Raw genomic sequence first — 6,170 nt, forward strand, 5'->3', positions numbered from 1 at the left:
GAGCGACTCCCACTCTGCTCCCCATGGCCCCTGTGGGTCTTTATGCTCTCATTTCTGCCATTGCTGCCTGCCATCATCTTGGTCTTTATGTGAAGCGAATTCCCCCAGCAAACATACAGCAGGGAGAACAAACAAGACAGAGGCAGTGAGGCCGTAGGATTCAAACAGATGTTTGTAGACTTATTGTTTTCACAGGTTGCCTCAGTCTGACGCAACTGACAAAATGGTTTTGAATATCCACATGGACCAAGAGATGTCTGTAAAATATTAACAGCTCTGTCAGATATTTCAAACAATCTTATTTAATGTTACTGAAGTGGATGTCAGAATGAGTTACGGTAAGCTTGGTTTTCTTTTATCATCTAGGCAATTATTGAATATCTGTCACTTCAAAGCCATTATTAATGAAGCCTAAATGGGTTGTGAAGTAAAGGAATTGTCATCTTTGTAGTCGGCAGCACTGGTTCCATTCCTTCCGTGGCTGTGAAAGGGAATCTAAATTGCTAGTTTGTAACAGTAAAAAAGAGTCATTATGCACACACACTGACTAATAACTTCACAGCGGGCAAGTGATGCATTATGGGAAAATCTTATTTAGCATAGATGTGTTAGAATTAATAATGAGACTATGAACATGTGCTGTTTTAAATTAGAAGGGAATGCCCTTAAATAGTGTTCACATATAAAAGAATGCTAATTGCCGTGCCCACTCATTCTGGCTGCAAAGCACATATACACAAAACACGTTCCAACAGAGAGTTGTCTGAAATGACCCATCCACCAGAGCAACTTTCATCAACAGAGTGCAAACGAAGGCCAAGCATTTGTCTAATATGTCAAGGGAGGCATAAATGTATCTAAGCAACATCCACAGTAAGTGCATTTTTTTTTTTTTTTTTTTTTTGCAGGATGTCACCATGTCTGATGTTGATCCGGAAAAACAAGTAAAAAGAAAGTGTAATAAAAAAGATTTCTAACCTTCATAAAATGTAATTACTTTCTAAAGCTGTGAAATTCTTTTTACGTGTTTTCTTTTTAATCACCCCAACAGAAAGTGTTTTGGATACGCTGTGAAATGTCATGTTTTCAACACTCAGACAAGACTGCTAATTAATGGCCATTGAAAATAGTCTTTATTATTTGTCCCAAACACTCAAGTAGTTTTCGGAATGAGTCGTTAACACATCAAGCAGTTGGGTGTAAACAACATAAAGGTGGTTGACTCACAATTTCAACACTGCATTTCCTCCCCTTTCGCCCCCAGACATTACAGTTTGTTCTTTTCTCTTTTGTCATTGCTGCTGTAGCTCTTCAATTTTCTTTCTGGGAGACTAATATTGGATTTTCTCATCTAATCAAATTCTATCTCATTTCAGATCATCAGAGTACAAAAACAGAGCGTCTCAAACATTATTAACTTTGTTGATTGATCCTGTCATACATGACTTCATATCAACTTATTTTTATCGGAAAGGCAGAGAAACAGAGAAGTTCATCCATTAACTTGAGAAGCATTTTTCCCAAACCAAATTATGAAAGGGAGAATAGAGCGGGAAGTCAACAAGAAGCAGAAAAAAAAAAGGAAGTTCCATTTTGATATCTCCATTTGAGAAGCGAAACCACATGAAGCTGAGATGCTCATTATCGCAACTTCCCAACTACACAGGCAGAACGTGAACTGCCTTGACCCCATTCAACACCTCCTCCAGTACAAAAAAGGACTCTGCACCTCACAGTCTCTGAAAATTCACAGCCAAGCTCTCTTGTCTGTGCTTTTTGCTTCTGCGTGTATGTGTATACTTTCGATTTCATTGAAATGCATTAGGCCTTGCATTTGAGATACAGTGCCATATCTTGGGAGGATTTACTGTAACCCATGTGTCTATTCAATGTACATTTCTCTTTTTAAATTGAAGAAAGAAAAAAAAGTAATTTACCACTCTTTCTTAAATTCTCTTGTGCCAGTCATGCCGTTCGGCCCTTCTTAATTGTAGCCTACATAGTGAAATTAGAGTGTCAATCCTAATTATCTCTGCAAAGTCTGCAGATGTGCCAGATTTGTTGTACCACACAAAATGGTACAATTGTAACTAATGAAGGGCAATATTAAACACGACGCAGTCGTTTCACAGTGACAATCAGCGGCGGATCCCGTAACATTACTTTATACGCTGAAGGTCACGGATCCCAAAGGCATTAAAAAAACAAAACAAAACAAAACACTTTTTTGGACTATACTTGATTCATGATTATCAGACATAGAAGCAATGACTTTTGTTAGATAAAAGCAGTATTCTGTCAACACCCAATAAATGCGCAGGTGTGTTAAAAAAATAAAGCACTTTTCCCTCCCATTTACACATTGTGAATGTGGGCCAGTTGAATGGCAGAGAGACAGGAGACTTTGATTTAATAACACTAAACGCTAAACTGTGTGACCACGTTCTTACATTGTTCAAATAAACAAATTGCATAAATAATGAAGTGGGAAATGTTTGATTAAAAAAAAAAAAATCACCACATCTATTCAAGACTATGACATTGACATGGACTTGAAGAATGACATGACACTGCATCCTGTGGGGGATTAGAGTGAAAATCCATCACTGACAAGGAGGTCATCTGGCACTTGGGAAGCTGAGCGTTATAATTTGTTGGAGGAATGACCATGGTTAGAGGGGCTTTGGGGCCATGCTACAATTTCATCCATGCCTACTACATGTAGTAGTGATCAATGCTTATGCTGAGGAAGGAGAATTGACAGCAGACAGAGGAACAAAATGACAAACGGCATCTTCGTCTTTGACTTTGTGATGATGGGTAATCAATTATCCAGCTTCTTCGGCCATAAGGTGTGAACGAGGGAGGAAAGGAGGGAAGTGAAGAAATGTGACGATGGGAGGAAAGCTGAGCAACAGAGTGGTTATAAAGACTAAATTAGATAACGTTCCCAGCATGCACTTCTCTCTGAAGACTAGATGGAAGACTGAAGGGCACACTGCTGGTGATGTCATCATGGTTCAACTCTTGTGGGAATTATTAATAAAAAGCACAAAGGAAATTCACATTCCCCAATCCTCTTATTTCCAATTTAAATCTCCAAATGAGTTGTCTATATGCACTGCAAATTTCGACAAATCGAGGAAATGGTCTGCTTTTGCATATTCCCATCACCTTGAAGATGGAAAATGGATGAATGGGCGGATTTCAAGATCATTTTGAAGGATTTCTTTCTCAATGGAGGTGATGGAGGTTGATGCATTTAGCTTGTCACCATAAATGAAAATCTTTTTTCAAAACACAATTTGCTTTCTCACTATTCTGTTATGTACAGACTCTTATCAACGTTTATTGAAGCTGTTGGGATTGAGCCAATTCACAAGAATAAAACATTTTTGGGTCATGTTAAATGTAATTTAACATTGGATCGGATCTGATACCAGCTGAACTGACGGAGGTCGCTGCTGTCCTGATTATTTTGTTCAATGTTTTGGAGTACTCAAATGAAACCGGTCTGACTGTCCAACACTGATTTTCAATTGTAGAACTTCCACTTCTACATGAGTATTTTCAACAAGATGCTGCTTGCTTTTTAAGGGGCCTTATGATGGAAAATTGACTTCTGAATGGCTTATAGACAAATAATTGGTCTACGTAGTCTGCTTTTCTCAGTGTGAAAAAAAACCATGCAAATCTTTTGTTATCCACCAATTTCTGACAATGTATCCATGAGCGAGAAATTATGAACGTCCTCCTAAATGTTTTGTAACAATGACGAAGACCCCAACACCAAATTTCTTGCCCATCTGCTTCAGGCAAATTGAAGTTCTAGAGCCACTTTTAAACAACGGCCACAGTCTCAGGTCGTTTGGTTTGGTGATGAAAAACAGGCAGGACACCGGCCCCCCAGGAACAGGACTGAAGACACGTAGTTTATGAAGTGCTGTAAATAATGCTTTTTATCTTTGGATCAATCGATGCAGACAAGAAAGGAGAGGAGCGTTCCGTGTTATAATTCTACTTCTTGGAGTAGTTTAATGAAAGCCTGTCATCGACATGTTATTAAAACAACTTGCTGGGTGCAGCTCAATACTTTGAAACATCTACAAAATACCCAGACAGTAAGTGCTGGAAATTAATGACACTATTGACCTCAAATTGCAGGTCACATACATTTGCCTGAAAAAGAAATGCTGAGTGAATTGTTTTTCTGTCAACATTATTGGAATATAGATTTCGCCCACTATTGTAAAGGCTATGTAGATAATTACCGCTTACCTCTTAAAAACATCTTGTAAGGGATTCACAAGAACAATGTTGCAGGATATAGAGGCAAACTATTTTTATATAAAGGAGGATTTACTTCATACAATCTACTAAAATTACTTCCCATATGACAGGATAGTAGATAGATGTTGACAGAACAAAGGTGTCAGTTATTTTTCATTGTCATTAAAATGTTGATCGTTATTTGAAATGGGCTTTCAGCGGAAAGCACAGCATTTCCTTCTCTCGATTAGTTCGGCACTCTTCAAATCAAAGGGTTTACTTGAAGGTCTTTCTTTAGATCTGCTCGGAAATTTTCATGGTGCAAAAGTATACAATGGTTTAAGAATGATGGGTACTTGGCTTTCATAACGATGTTGATTGTGGGAGTGCACATTAGAATATAGAATGTGCTGAGATTGTCAGAAGGAATTAACACAAGCATATGCATTATTCTTCCCCTGAAGTGATGTTGCAGGTAGAACCCATTACGTTGCCCTGGCAAAATAGCCTTTTCGTGTGAATAATTTATTGTAAACCGCTGCCATTCAGGAAAGTTTGCACTTTTAAATACCTCAAATGAATTTATGCGATGCGACAGCAGATGATTTCCAGATGGCTGCTGTTCAAATGTGCCTGATGTTATGATGCAGTGAAGAAAACATTGGTAATGGAAGTTTCCGCTTTATGTGTAAACTTGTGAGTGCCTGTTTAAGTTTGTTTATGTAATTAAAAAAAAAAAAGTCACAGCAGAGGCGGCAGAACAACAACAAGCGGGCCGCAGTGCTCAAGCGGCATTTCCCAACAAAGCGGGCAACCAAATATTAGATGCACACCATTTTGTCGGGTGGGTTCATGTAATGATGCTACTGATAAGCAACATAAGCACAGATAGTCACAGTGCAATAAATTATTACGTGATAAAAGAAGATAGATCCGAAGAGATAAAGGGGGACGATCAAACGCAGGCCAAAAAGTGAGTGCATGGTTGCACCAAGGCCCGCCTTTAACAATGGTCTTTTTTAGTTTGGAGCCCAGCAGCTTGCCACAGGTCAAATAATAATAATAATAATAATAAAATTATTATGATGATAAAAATGCCAATTTTTCTGTCAATCACTTTATGTTCTTGGCATGAGTTGGCCAACCCACAGGTGATTCTGTGCAGCCTGTCTGTAATCATAATGCGTGCCAAGAGAGGGCCTATCAGAAATCGTAAGCGATTCATATTATTCTGCCATTTGTTAAACTTTCTGTCACTCACTTTTTAACTGCACCAGTTCATGTAGCCTGCTCTTGGAGACCGAGCTTACGGCCAAATGCTTTATAACAGTAAAAAAAATGCGATGTAACTCAGCCCTCACGCCCTCCAAAACTGAGTTGAGATTAAATTACTTTTCGAATCAATAAAGGTCTAACATGTTTAGGTAAGTGGATTAGAGAGAGCATGAGCTCTGCACCAGGTCAGAAGCACCAGAGAAGGGCAAGGCAGCTGCAATCCCCAAAATACCCACTGCTAATTTATCTCCTAAACACTCACTTTTACTGCCAATAAAACAATTTAAATTACCTTTTAAAATCCAGTCCATGAATTTCAAAGCTGGTCCTGAAAACACCTTTCACTATGCTTTATGCAACGAGCAGTTAGACACGCAAAGCAATTATGGGGAGAGATTTGGCTCAAAATTATTCAATCAAATAAATCGTCGAGTTTCACTGGTGTTTTTCAGATCCACAAAAATATGCACACTTTTCTCGTGTTTTTTTAATGTTGTTTGTGCAATTATCATGACCTTTCAATTGCAAATTTTGGATTGCAAAGTGTTGATTGTGCGTTTGTGGATAAGCGGGTAATTTTTTTTAGGCAAAAAAACTTTTAAGATCATGTGAAACATTCACATGCA

Source organism: Idiotropiscis lumnitzeri, chromosome 9 (genome assembly GCF_059441095.1).
Source record: "Idiotropiscis lumnitzeri isolate Australia: NSW breed Sydney's pygmy pipehorse chromosome 9, RoL_Ilum_1.0, whole genome shotgun sequence".
Taxonomy (NCBI): domain Eukaryota; kingdom Metazoa; phylum Chordata; class Actinopteri; order Syngnathiformes; family Syngnathidae; genus Idiotropiscis; species Idiotropiscis lumnitzeri.